Genomic DNA, 14,880 nt, shown 5'->3' with positions numbered 1-14,880 from the left:
TGCGCGCTAAGCCCAAGACACAGGAACTCTTTCTAATATTCTGGGTTTACCCAGAGATCTGTCTGAGTTTTATTTGGGGCTTGCTCCTCTGTTGTGGAGATGGATCTAAAGCGTAAATGGTACGGAGAACACGGACTCTTTTGTGCCGCCTGTGCGTCTTGTGAACTGTCTAAAGTGCTTTGTGGTGGATTTAGTAATCAGCAGCAGAACACTGTCTGTAGTTTGCTGATTAGGTGAAAGCTCAAACAAGCTTAGGCATAGGAAAGCATGCTCCAGATAAGCATTTCATTCTAGATGGACAACAGTCTCTTACTTGTTGGTGGCTTTCCCTTAGCCGCCACACTGGCCCCTCGACTGGAGTTAGGCTTATATTTTCTCATGACTGATCTGGCTAAAACTCTAACGATCTTTGGCTGAAATATTTCTGGATGCCTTAGAGATGGATCAGGAGCCCAATGATACATTTGGTATACCGAGATGATACATTATATATATTTCAAAACATTTTGATGGAACTCTCTTCAGGAACTTACACAGAATACAGGAAAATATCTGCTTGGAACTGTTTCAGTATCTTTAATTTTCTGCTTCTCTAAATTCTCCCTCTTGTAGATTCACTTGGCATAGAGCTCTTCGCTTCCTGTGTTTAACTAAGGAGCTGATAAACTGCTGCTGTGTTCCACTCCAGAGCCTTCTGCATTTCAGTGGCGGGTGCAGGCATGTTGTGTGAGTGTTAAGCATATCTATATAATCCTTCATATTCTGCCATATAGTAATTTGTTAAAGTGCTTTGGGATTTCTTAGGGATGAAAGGTGCTCTGTAAGAGGGTTGCTTTTCAAACTGCAGTATGTTCAGAGAATTTGCTCTGATTGCTGGAGACCACCATTTTCTAGCTATTCAAACCCCGATTGTTAGTTGGGGAGTCAGCCTGACCTCCAAAATTGTAGGCACAATTGCACCCATTTAGATACCCATTTAGATACTCATGTGCAGGAGCAGCAGCTTGGTTTGCCACAGTTGTGATCGCAGGTCTGGTTGATTACACCCACACTGGTGACCGGGTAGGTCTCAGATGGTAGGCTTTGAGAGCTGGATTCCATGTTCTGTGGCATCTGCGTCAATGCGGCGTGACTCCATTGAATTCAGTGGAGTGACGCTGCTATAATGGAGATCACTTCCAGGCCGTGTGACTTTGTCTTCCCAAATGGCTGGCTTCGGAGCGCTGAATAATATTTTTAATCAGTTTCTGACTGCAGCAGGCCAAATGGAAAATGACTCTCAGGGACCGCGCACGGCCCCATGAAAAACTAATGTGTGCTAATTGCCTCCAGTGCCTGAAAGCTCCTCACATATTTGAGTGCTGAGCCAAGAAATGGACCAGCTTTGGAGCTGTAGAATAAACCAAAGCTCTGCGGAGCAGATCCACTGAGCCTAAGGCTTTCCACAGTAGGCTGCTGCTTGCTGGCTCCTTTCTTTTGGCCAACCCAGCCAATCGCCTGCTCTTTCTGGTGTGAGCTCAGCAAGACTTCGTATGAACTCCGAAAACAATGTGTGGGTTGTAAACAGTCCAGATGCGAAAACAGTCCAAGTGTCACATTCAGGTACACGGACGTCTGTCATCGTATAGATGAGCCAAACCCTGCTTCGGTCCCCCAGTCCTCCTCACACGACAAAGAAAACGGGATTATAACTGTGTTGTGCTGTTTTTATAGGAACATAGGCCTTGCCAATGCCATCCCAGATGAAACCAATGGTCCATCCACTCCAGTATCCTGTCTCTGATGCCAGCCAGACTCCGGTGCTTTAGAGGAAAGGGCGTGACACCCTGCCATGGGTAGTTATGGATTGTCTGCTTCTCTGACATCCCATTCGATCTCCTTCATCTTTGAAATGTGTTATGAAAACTTTCTGAGGTTGCCTAGGAATGATCAGAGAATGGGGGTGTGGTCGGAGAGGCTAGGAAGGCAGGTTTCAGATCCCAGTTTTTTCTGGTGTACAGATGTTGTTGCTAGCTCATCTAAGCACTCAGCACCATGCTCTTAAAAACAGCTTTTCTACGTTTTCTTTTGACACCTCTGTGGTTAACTGAATGATCTGTTCAGAGAGTTCTTCACGTCCCCTGCCTTGTTAGGATTCGTCACCATGCCAAATGGACTAGGAATGCCGCTGGCAATAGATAATTATACCTTTGTTTCTGGTGCCCATGAGACGCGCTTTCTAGGCATGTAGTTTCCTTCCTCCTATGGCTCTTTGGTTGGTTGGTAGATAGAGAGTGAACCTTTGTGTAGCCTTTTGGGTGCTCTCCACGGGAATCAGTAGAGCTGGTCTGGTCAGTTATGACAGATGGAGTGTCCCCCGTCCTCCAGCCCTGGGTCACAAATAATTGGAGGAGGAACAGACGACTAGATGGAACTCAGGAGTCCTGTTGCCCAGCCTCATGCTCTGAGCACTAAGCCATGTATTTATTAAGGCCGTCCCTGGGCTCGCCTGGGAGGGTGCCTTTTCTTCTTAGACAGATGTTTCTATGGACGGCTAGGCCTTAGTGAAACACTCAGCTGTCTAAGTTCGTGGAGCAGGAGTCATAGCTTGTTCCATTGTATCAAGAGCCAGGTGGGGGATGGAAACCGAATCCAGAGGTGGAGCATTCTCGCAACACCCTGTAAGTTAACCCCTGTGGCCCCAGGTGAATGAATCATACCAATTGCTGTACTCCAGAGAACAGAAGGAAAGGGGGGTCAGCGGCACTGCATAGCCAAGTGACAGTCGTCTTTGCCAGTGTTATCCGCTCAGAGAGCGTCAAGGTGTCAAACACTCAGTGCGGCAGTCCAGAGCTGCTGTTGGAGTGGAGGAAATGGAAGTGCCTTAATGAAGAGACGCTGTCTGCCTGGGCAGAAAATGCTTTCACCCGAACTTCTGCTCTAGTCAAACTCCACCAAGCGCGTAGGGAATTTGGATACTTTTTAAAATCGCCCTCTATTAAGGATATAGAGCCCTGACAATTCCGTAAGTCCCTACTAGTCATGGGGTCTTGCCTCATGTGTTAAGATGCATTAGTATGTTATTGAGGCCCATATTTAAAAACAAATGTCGCCTTTCATAGGCCAGTGCAGCTGCGAGGACCAGAGATTAAAAATCAGTAGGGTTTCTGCTGTTTGCATTCGTGCTTTGGGTCACTCGTGAGGATGTTGAACTCTTTGGCCTTATCTGAGGGTTGCTGAAGCGTGGTCTGCAGGACACGTGGGTCACCAGCTTCAGTGGTGTTCAAAAATTGTCAGCACCTCCCCCCCGCCTTCCCAATCATGAGATTGGCTTAAAACCCAGGAGATTTCGGTAACATAATACATTCTGGGTTCGTTACTTACCCTTGGGCTTTTGAGTCTTTAGGGGTCTTTTCAAGGTTTTTCCCCACAACCATGAAGGCTAAAAGCTTGAAAGTGGAGATTCTCCCATCATCACATGACTTCAGGAGCTGGGGCTTTAAGATAAGCACCAACTATTAATGACTGGGCTGCAGCCACCTTCTTCTTCATCAGAGATCTGTAGCCTATGGAGAGAACAAGGCCCAGCATGCTCTGCTATTGTGATCTGAGCACCCTGCAGGTGGGACTGTGAGCTGGGAGACGGGGTTTCTATTCCTGGGTCTTCATGTGTGATTTTGGGTAAACCACCTAACTCCTCTGGGCCTCTGTCTTCCCCATCTGTGACCTGGGGATAATGTCGATCTTCCCTCACAGGGGACTGAGAGGCTGAACTTTTAGTATTTGCTAAACGCACTTTCAGATCCTGCTATGGAAAGATCCAAGTCTCCCCAGCCCGAGAGGTCAGCGTTGATGGAGTGAACTAGAGAAGATGCCCCTGTGTGCCTTGTACAGCACCAACCGCATTGTCCGTGTACCCGATGAAGCAACAACACGTGTCACTCGTTCGGTACCGGTATCAATTGCATGTTTACAAGATCTTCCAAGGAGGAAAGTAAATAGATGCCGTAAGGCAAATGAACTGTGAAGCAGGTTATGTGTTCTAATAGGAGACGAAAACCCCTTTCTAATTGAAAGACAGAGCCCCCAATTCCCCGCATTAGCACTTCCGTCTCATCTTCATTTCCAATCCAAGCAGCTGTCATTTGCCTAGTGAAGGTATTAAAAGTGGAAGAATAATTCTGAAAGATTGTATTTTTTTTGGCGGGGGGGATGTTAATCATACAGATGGTACAAGATTTTATTTCCCCTACAGGGCTAGTAAATGATTCACTACATCACATTAATATATGACCTATTTTGTTTTCTTTTATGTAGCATTGATAAACACTGTGTGTACGGTAACTGAGAAATCAAATCAGAATAAATACGCTGTAAAGCTCCTTGCTCTGGCTCTCATGACAACGTGTCCTTGATGAGGAAAATAAATATGTAGATCTCTGAATTATTTATTCTTTGTATTGACAACAATCAACACAAACATCCCCCCCTCCCTCCCGTTTCCAAGGCTGTCTCTTTTAGGAACACATCTTCTCTAGTGTAAAGCAAATAAAAGATTTCATGAGTGAATAATACAGCTTGAGCCAGTGAACCTGCAGTGAGCCATGTCATGTTCTCCATCTCTGGTGAGGGGAGGTGTCTGTTGCTGATTTTCAGGTGCAGGGGGGGAGCCCTTTGGGAGCAGATACAGATCGATTTAAAAAAAACCCCAAATGTCTATATTTTAAGTCCCGATCCTGCAAAGAGTTAAGCAAGTCGATGGGGTTACCCACTTTTGAAAAGTTAAGCACGTGTGTCGCTGTTTAAGGATCAGGGCCTTATAGAGCATTGTTCGTTAGGATAAGAATGAGAGAGAACTTTGCAGAATCTTCCCCCTTGAATTTGTTACTGCCCCGCAGTTGGGAGTGTGGGGAGGGGGGCTAGGAGTGGGGGCAGTCCAACCTGTGTTAATACTTCTAACTAAAAATCCCCCTCAGCCTGGAAATAGCCTCACTCCTTTATAAGCTATTTGCTACTTTTGCAAACTCTTGCTTTTTAACTCAGTGTATGTTTCTAGCGCCTAGCTCCATGCGGCCATGCTCTCCACTGGGGCCTCTGGATGCCCCGGTAGCTTGCTGCTGTAATACAGGTTGATAGATTCTAGTCTGACCTCCTGCATAACACAACCCATTGCATTTCCCCCCAGCCCGAAACGTAAGCCCCAGAGCTGCAAAGACATACACACTTCACTTCCCCACCAGCGCGGCTACTCACATGCCTAAAGCCAAGCACATGCGAGGCTCCTTGCAGGATCGGGGCCCTAGTGGTCACATTAATATGGCTGGTGGCCCTTTAAACAAACTAGCCAGAAAACATTGCACAGCTCCTGCCTAGGGCATATCTGTGGCACGGAGTGCCCATGATGTAGCCACTCCCTACAGCGACAGAGACATTTTTTCCATGGCTATGTGTATTCCACCTCCCTGAGCTAGGTTGACAGACGAATTCTTCCATCGACCTACCTGCGTCTACTCCGGGGTTAGGTTGACTTAATTCTAGCTGTGGAGTTTGAATTTGTTACACCCCTGAGCGACCTAGCTAGGTCAATCTCCATTTTAAGTGTAGACCAGGGCTTAGTGCCGGGCTGGGACGGGGGTGGGCGGAGCTCTTGCAAACTTCAAAGCACTGTGGTTTACAAAAACGCTCTTATGTCTGCATTAGCTTAGATGACCCATTCCCTTCATCAGGACCGACAATGTTTCAGCCAAGCTGCCCTTGGCGTTTCCCAGTGGTGCTGATGAACTCATTAAACAGAGCAATTCATACTGGAAACGGAAATATGTCACCAACGATAAGCACTGGGACTCTGAGACGGTTTATTATTCCTTTTTTCCCACCCTTTCTTGCACCAAACTCAGCTGAAGAGCTGCACAGGCTGCTGGGCGAGACCTGTAGTGGGATTTACAGAGGAGCTGAGTATGACTTTATTTAAGAAAAAATATGATCCTGAACAGATCCGCTTCCTTCTAATCCATCAATAACAAGCGATTCCATATCTGGTGCCAGAGAACCCGTTTATACACAGACAGATGGGAATAGAAGAAGATAATTCACTAATATCTTAATCTATCCAGCCTAACAAGAGAATTGACTTTTATCTTGGACAGGGCTCATGGTCCCGGGAGTTATTAATGTTGCTTTAATGTAGCATATATGTCTCTTTATAAAGACTAACAGACCTACTTGTTTTCCCTAGATTTTGAGTGCTGCAAACACCAGTCACTGATGCTTGCCAGGTGCTATAAGGCTGTCCTATTTGTTCTGTACTCCTTTTCTCCCTGCATAGAATCATAGAAGATTAGGGTTGGAAGAGACCTCAGGAGATCATCTAGTCCAATCCCCTGCTCAAAGCAGGATCAACCCCAACTAAATCATCCCGGCCAGGGCTTTGTCAAGCCAGTAGGAAGGTTTTGAAAATGGCTGTTTTGAAAGTAAGAATATTGACAAGGGGGCAGGTGCTGTAGATCTCGCAGTGACAAAGGCATTTTATAGAGTCCAGTTGTACCTATAAAGCTGTCAGTTTGTGACCCGTGTGGTTTGTTTGTATTAGGTCTTTTGGGGAGGCTTGTGTAGCTCTATCTCGTCTTACGCCCACATCCTTTATTTCCTGTGAAGTTAGGCACGCACTGGGACCAACACCTGGGTCTGCATTTCCCTTTGCAGAGCACAATGGTAGGGATCTCTTGTGTGCCGTTCTGTAAAATGTCTCCCAGCGAGTTCCTGGCAGTGTGCATTGCTTTCTCTTGCACATCTACTGTCTGTGGAAGGTGCATTGTCCTGATTCTCGTGGTGGTTCAGACCTCTCTTTTGGGCTTCATGAATAGACTCCGTAGACATTCGCGCTGGAGAAGACCTCGTTGATCCACTAGCCAATGCAGGATTGTCCCCTACAGTCTCTCGAGTTCTCCCAACTATGCTCTGACTTTCAAATGTTGCTCTTTAACTCTGTTGGCTCCTTGGGAGCTTCCACGCTTTCCTGTTTTCAGAGGTCTGTTAGGATTATTGCTAGGCTGAGCCTCCCAAGAACAAAGCTGTCTCTGCATATAAGTGGGCTTGGACGGATTCGCTTTTTATTGGTAAATGTCTGTAAATATCAATTTCACCAGACACAGAGGGAAGAAAGTGTTTCCATCAGTAATCACTGAAATGTACAGCGAGGCAAAGTAAGAAAAATGCTGCTTGCAAACTTATTCGAGTTTGGTTTAAGGCTATTTGTGTATTTTGACACATGTCACTGACAGTTTGTGTTTTAACGGTTATAAAACTTTCACTTTTTGAAGCCCAACACTTACTGCTATTAAATAGTTATTGTCTGACCCCCATTGCCTGACTCCCCCCATGATTTTGTGCAACTGTGAAAATTTAAATAAAAACTGAAAACAATTCTTAAAAAGAAACATAGATATCACTTGAAATTCTTTTAAAAAATAAAAATCAAACTCTGCCACAGCTGCATATCATCCACCCGCTCTGGAGCGCTGTCTTGGTAATTTCACTGGGCAGTCGCTGGAATGGTCTGTGTGGGAGCAGCTCCCCGAAGGGAGCAATGGGAAGTAGGGAACTGGTGTGTTTTGGTGAATGGGGTGAGAATTCTAAGGAATGAGCTGGCCCAGGAAATGGCTTAGTAATGAGCTGTGTTTGCGTGGCCTATTGCCGAGTTGAGTAGCCGTTGTTACACACTGTTGTTTCTGAAAGGCTCTTGGCACTGGGGACTGGTCAGTCTGCTCTGAAGTTCGTCTGTTGCTGACAGGAGCATGTGGGTTTTTAAAAAAACAAAGCCTCTATTTTTAGCTGCGGAGTGGAAGTGCACAATCCTGCCGAGAGAATAAATCAACCTGGGCTGGAAAATAAATTACACTTCTCCCTGCAGAAAGTTTATTGGAAGAATGTGGGAAATGATCTATTTATATGTGAGCTGAGAGCATCACCAGTGTGCAGTGGGAATCTGTCATTGTACCAGATATATATGTATTTGGGCTGTCGATTTAATGACAATTAACTCACACGATTAACTCAAAATTAATCGCAATTGATCGCCGTTTTAATTGCACTGTTAAACACTAGAATACCAATTGAAATTGATTATTTTGGATGTTTTTCTACATTTTCTTATATACTGTATTCTGTGTTGTAATTGAAATCAGTGTACATTATTTTTTATTGCAAATATTTGCATTGTAAAAATGATAAACAAAAGAAATAATATTTTTCAGTTCACCTCATACAAGTAGTGTAGTGCACCAATCTCTTGGTCATGAAAGTGTAACTTACAAATGTAGATTTTTTTTTGTTTGTTACATAACTGCACTCAAAAATAAAACAATGTAAAACTTCAGAGCCTAGAAGTCCACTCAGTCCTACTTCTTGTTCAGCCAATCGCTCAGACAAACAAGTTTGCTTCCAGTTACAGGAGATAACGCTGCCCTCTTCTCATTTTCAGTGTCACCAGAAAGTGAGAACAGGCATTCGCATGGCACTTTTGTAGTCGGCACTGCAAGGTATTTACATGCCAGTTATGCTAAACATTCATATGCCCTTTCTTGCTCTGGCCACCATTCCAGAGGACATGCTTCCATGCTGATGATGCTCATTTAAAAAAACAATGTGTTAAATTTGTGACTGAACTTCTTGGGGGAGAATTGTATGTCCGCTGCTCTGTTTTACCCGCATTCTGCCATATATTTCATGTTCTAGCAGTCTTGGATGATGACCCAGCACATGTTGTTCATTTTAAGAACACTTTCACTGCAGATTTGACAAAACACAAAGAAGGCACCAAGGTGAGATTTCTAAAGATAGCTACAGCACTCGACCCAAGGTTTAAGAATCTGAAGTGCCTTCCAAAATCTGAGGGGGACGACGTGTGGAGAATACTTTCAGAAATCTTAAAAGAGCAACACTCCAATGCGGAAACACATAACCCGAACCACCAAAAAAGAAAATCAACCTTCTGCTAGTGGCATATGACTCAGATGATGAAAATGAACATGCGTTGGTCCATGCTACTTTGGATTGTTATTGAGCAGAATCCGTCATCAGCATGGACGCATGTCCTCTGGAATGGTGGTTGAAGCATCAAGCGACATATGAATCTTTAGCGCATCTGACACGTAAATCTCTTGCAACGTCTTAATGTCTTAAGCTTGTAAAAATGCCATAAACAAGGTTGCATGTGCACCCATAACTCTGTGCATGGGCATTCCAACGCAGCCTTTAATTCCACACTTACCCCGCTGTTGCTCAGCATGTACGAAGCAGATGGGGGCATTAGACCGATCACACTTTTAAAAGTGTCCTCAAGTTGTGAGGACAATGTCTGCTGGTTGTACAGAACTAGCTTTGAGATATCCATTCCAAGCACTGGCCATTCTTGGCCTTTCTAGGCTCCTGTATATTGGGCAATGTAGTAACACCACCCATTGATCACAGGTGTAGCCACTGGAATGGACGAAGGACAGGTGCTCTTCCGTTGTCTCCATACCTCTCCCCCTTAAAATTGTCTTTCCTATTCCTTCCCCCCTTGATACAATGGCAGGACTCTCCTCTACTGTCAGCACGTGAGTGGTTTAGAGCCTGCGTCCTCACTGCAAAGTGGGTGGATTCCCTGCACCCCAGCCGTAGCCTGTACCTCCAGTCGAGCCAGCTAGCCTGGGCTGAAAGCACGATCACCCTCGGTCAGAAGTTTCTGAGTCGGTGGCAGGACAGGCATTGGGGTAGCATCCATGTTAACTTTGCAGTGAAGATATAAATGTTTTTATGTGGTTGCCGCATTGAGCCTGCCCTTCCCTACCCCGTGTCTGTTGTTATGATTTGCCACCTGCTTGGATTCCTTGAAGAAAATCCAGATGTCTGCAAGGAGGCCATATATGAGCTCCCTAAAGCCTTTATCAAGGAGCTTGGTATTTTTCACATAAGCCCAAGAGTTTGCATGCAGCACTTGTATCGTTTAACAGTCTTGTGGTTTAAAAATTAAGTCATGACTGCAAACCCAAGTAACTGCCGTTTTATTTCCCCCAAAGGCTCGGCAAGATTTCTGCTAAAAGTCTTATCCCCAGAGAGGTGGAGTATCAGTGCCAATACATGCCATTTTTGATAGGGGAAAAAAAGCTAGGGAAATTTACAGAGGAGATAAAAACAAACCAGTCCCGCCAGTGAAGAACAGACAGGCATACAAATTCGCAATGTTTATCATTATTTACAGTTGCACAATCTCTGTTTGAATGGCCGCCATGCTTTTAAAAAGACTCTTAGCATCTTGGTTTTGTGAGTTTTTCAAAATAATATAGCCAAGGAGAATGAGTAAATGCCAATACGCCCTCAGTCAGCCAAACAAAAGTCACGATCTGCCCGTCTGGGGAGTGCACGGTTTCCTCTAGGGAGAACGTGTGTGCATATGTAGGTGGTCCCATCTCCGGTGCTTGGGGAATGTTCTTGAAACATCAGATGTCCTGGAAGGTGGACTAGACCTGATGCCCTTCTGGAAGGGAGGTTGCTCAGTCTCTCTTTGTAACTGAATTCCTGTTTTTTTTATATTCCATAAGACTGTTGCTGTAGGATAAATATGAAATTAAAGAATTAGGGTTTGGTTAAGGAAATATATGTTTTGTAGAGAGAGGCCCTGGCTAGCTAGCAGAAGGAAGGCCTTGAACGTTGAGCTGTAGGGCCAGAAGGAATGGAGTAGGGAGGATGTCTGGTTCACAGAATAACCAATGAAATAAGGGGAAGTTTCTGAAAAGGCCCGTGACCGAAAGGGGTGACTGCAGATGGTTTTAAACAAGACAAAGAATCTGTCTTAAAATGAATCAATATGGCGCTTGCCACCCCATATGCCAGTATTTTCTCCTATGTAAACCCAGGTGCAAAGGAAAAACCGTTGGTCAGCCAGAAGGAGGGGAAGAGACAGGGAGGAAAAGCCTTGGGGAGAAGGGAGGTTGTAAATCTTGTCTGGATTGAGACAGGAAAAAAGGGCGAACTGTCTGAGTGTTAGTTTTTAGCTGAAGTCGGTAATAGGCAATGACATCACCTGTTTGTTAAAGGGCATAAAAAGTAAACTCTTAAAGGTTTCATTGCTCATACCGGCCTGAGCAGGTGGGAGCTGACCAACAGGGGTCTAAGCACCACTGGGTTTAGCCTGTTTGTAAGTATTTTCATCCAATGCTTATAAATGTTTCTTTAGAGTTTGGATGTAGTAAATTGCTTATTATTTAGGCTTTTTAGGCATGTTTAGGGCAATTGTACACCTACCATTTGGCTTTTAGATTTAATAAAGGAATTGATGGTTAAATTGGTGTCTGGTGGTTTCCCATATTAATAATTTCTAATATTATTAATAATTCCAGCAGTTGGCCCCCACACTACTTCTTGCTGCACATTCTCCATTTGCTATAGCACTGTTTTATACAGTCTGAACTCAAGTCTCTGTCCATTCTTCTGGCTCACATCCTACATTAAATGCTCATTCTCATGTATGAATTATTGTGCTGAATGAATTTTGATTCAAACCATACAGTTTCCTTATAGAGTCCCTGCTTCCTGCTCGTCTGTTCCATTCTTCTTAGCATGAATTCGTATGTTCTAAATCCACTCCTGCCGACCCAGAGAGTCTCTCGAACAACCATGGGGACTGCTCTTTGCTTTAAGGCCAAATGTACTTCCTCAGTTCCTGGGTCAGGCTTCTGATCAAGACTTCATACTGGGTGCGGTGCAAGTGACTGAAAGAAGCAAGTCTTTAGCCCGTTACCCTGTGGGATGCTAGCTTGGGTCCTGCTCTCTCTCAGGCCAGCTTTCTGCTCCTGGTGAGGTGATGCTTTTTGGCTCCTTGCAGCTCGATTATTAATCGCTCCTGTACCCGGGGGAAGGCACAGAGGAGGGTGGCAGGGTGAAAATCAGGCCGCAATGTTGTATTAGGGGGTTTGATGCTTCCCTGCTGCACCCGTCTCATTGTTCTGCTTAAGGACACCTTCCTCCTTTCTGGTGGCTTGTGCCAAACTAGGTTACATGGGTGATCTTGGGAGGGGATTGCTGAGTGCCTGATGGTGCTGTTATGCTCTCTGGCTCATGGCATGTTTAAAAGTTTCTTTTCTCCAGGAGCAGCCCCGAAGAGGAGGAGAATTTTGGCTATGGAAACTCACGGCTCAGTATGCTTCTGATCAGGGAGTCGGCCAAATGCCTTCCCCAAGGGCAAGCAGGTGTCCCAGAACCAACAGGAAACGTCACCACTGAGCCCACAAATGGGTCATTCAGAGAGTTTTACTCTGGTTAAAACCATCTCAATCGCCAAGGCCTCTGGGTAACCCTCTTTCCCGCTCACTGCAGCACCAAGCGCTGCTTATGGTGGCTGAGGGAAGAGGCCACCTTTCCGAGATGCAGTCAGACACGCTGTCGCTAAGAGCACAGGGCATTGATCGTCCTATTCAGCAGGACCGAATAAGCAGCAAGTGGGTGCTTCCGCCACAGTGACTTTACAAATGACAGGACTTTGCAATCTCAGCGCCGTTGGGGGGGCAGCGGAGTAGGAGGAATTTTGAACGTGCACAAAGGGGCGATGGATCGATAGCACGGTCGCGGCGCACAGTGGTAGGGAGACAGTGGATCCAAAAGCTAGCCCTGCAGAACGCTTGCCTCTCTTGTCACTGGTGCATTAGTCAAGGCTCCGTATACACAGCGGCTCGAGGGAAAACAAACAGAAACCTTCCAGGGTGGATTTGGGAGCCTCTGATATCTGTGGTATTACCGGGGAAGCTGTTAGCTTATTAAAAAGTGCTTGAAATCCCAGGCTAATTGATTGAGGTATTCAGCTTGATGAATTGCAAACTAGGGGCCTTTATACGTTTTATGTATGTTTTAACAGCTGCTTACGGGGTGGAAAAGGTTCCCTGATGTATGTATTCTGTGGAATGCACAGGGCATCATTTGGATTGCCTGTCTAGGGGTTCAGTCTAGCCTTAGAAACTGGCTAGTTCCTATGGCTAGCCGACAAACTATACAATCAAATTCTGCTCTCAGCAGAACAGCTCAGTTAAGGGGGTTTATTGCTGCAGCTCAGTAGAGAGGACCAGGACCAAATCACACATGGAGATGTCTAGTTTTATTCTTCGCTAACTGCTGCTGTTGCAAACCTGTAACCGGAGACCCAGGTGATTCTGGGCAGGGTGTCCAAACCGATGGGAAGCATGTGACTCCGTTGTAGCTGTTGCAGAACACCTCTCGTGTCCTGCAGCCCTGACCCTTTCCTGTTGCTGTCGGTGGCCCACGAATCCCCTTCACGAATTTTCCTCCAGGGCAGATTGGCAGAGGCCCTGGGGGTTTTTCGCCTCCCTCTGCAGTGTGGGGCACGGGTCACTTGCTGGAGGATTCTCTGCACCTCGAAGTCTTTAACCACGATTTGAGGACTTCAATAGCTCAGACATAGGTGAGAGGTTTGTTTCAGGAGTGGGTGGGTGAGATTCTGTGGCCTGCATTGTGCAGGAGGTCAGACTAGATGATCATAATGGTCCCTTCTGACCTTAAAGTCTATGATTCTGGGCACAGATCACTGGCCGCTCTGCGCAGACAGGCCAACTGCAAGCAGGGGAGAACCTCGAAGGCGACCATATGTTCATGTTGAGTTGTTGTCACACACTCCGCGCTGTAGCAGCGTGCCAGGTTTCCACATAGATGCTGTAAATAATTCAGCATTGGAGGATTAGACTAAAAAACCCTGTCAGTTTCCTGTTTTAATGATACATATTTAATGTCTGACATTTTGGCCATTTTCTACCTTGCTGTGTTCCCCTCTCTCTCTCTGCCCCTCCCTGTGTGTCTTGCATATTTCAGTCCCTTTTTACACCTAGTATTTACTAATTGCAGATGGCAAGTCTAGCATGTTCAGATCCGCCAATCCCCAGCCAGATTGTGAATCGGCACCTACTGCGCAGTAAGTCTTCTTTCCCTAACGCGGGGGGGCACGCGAAAGGAACTGAATGGACTCAAAGAACTGGAAGTGGGGTACCCAGCCACTTACCCCCTCTCCACCAGCACGGTTACTAGTTTTAACACAGGAGGTCTTTGAGGCTCCTTGAGCTGTCTTCGCATCTCCCCATCATTCGGTGGCGTCTGTGAAACAAGTTGGTGCACGCGTTCGGCTGAAACAGATGATCATCTTGTGACTAAACCCCCGCGCAGTTGGCAGTCTCGAGTAGAAAGGCCAAATGCTGGGACAGATGCGCAAATGGAGTTTTACAGGCCAGATCCTCACGGCTGGTAACTGGTGCATCTCAACTGAAGTGAGATGCTCCATTCCTCCAGGTAATGATCTGGCCTTGTGCGTCTCATTTGTTCCCAGTGTAGAGCTCCAGCTCACATGAGTCAATCCCCAAATTTACACATTCTATATGACATCATCTGGGCTACAAAGCAAGCTTGGTGCCCTGCCAGTCAGAGAGGATTTGGCAGCCCGCCTGGCTTAGTGTGGCCTTTTCCTTCCAAAAGAGAATGAGTGTTTTCTATGTGATGGAACAGTTTGTGCTAGATAACTGAAAGGCAGGTATTACACTAAGAATCAATACTGCGTGTGGGACACTTTTCTAAATGAGGTTTGCAATACCCCTGGGCTTTCAGCATAAATGGATTTGGGGTCATTAATTAAAGAGAGCACTGCGCAAACTGTACACCTGTGTCAGGAAAGAAACTGGCACATTCTTCTGTCTTTATTTTGCCTTCCTGACCAGACATTCCTGTAATAATTCTGCAGACCAGCAATCTCCCCTTGAGAGGAGCACCGCACATTGCAAACCCTGCTCACTTCCTGCTTGATAAACTTGTACAACTCTTTAAGATGACCCTGGAGGGGCCTACTGCATACGATCCAATGTCCAGGAATGA

The 14,880-nt window shown here is 45.8% G+C and overlaps 1 protein-coding gene and 1 long non-coding RNA gene across 6 annotated transcripts in view; both read left to right on the top strand.

Annotated features, from left to right (window-relative positions):
- RAB26 (RAB26, member RAS oncogene family) overlaps positions 1-14,880 on the top strand; it is a 219,494-nt gene that overhangs the window by 79,485 nt on the left and 125,129 nt on the right. The window lies entirely within an intron of this gene.
- LOC140917848 (uncharacterized) lies at positions 297-4,361 on the top strand. Its single transcript, XR_012161025.2, has 2 exons — positions 297-726; positions 1,714-4,361. It is a non-coding gene; the product is annotated as an uncharacterized LOC140917848 (long non-coding RNA).

The sequence above is a fragment of the Lepidochelys kempii genome, chromosome 10 (assembly GCF_965140285.1).
Source record: "Lepidochelys kempii isolate rLepKem1 chromosome 10, rLepKem1.hap1, whole genome shotgun sequence".
NCBI lineage: Eukaryota > Metazoa > Chordata > Testudines > Cheloniidae > Lepidochelys > Lepidochelys kempii.
The sequence above is the reverse complement of the archived record's forward strand: the minus strand, read 5'-3'. Positions and strand labels throughout refer to the sequence as shown.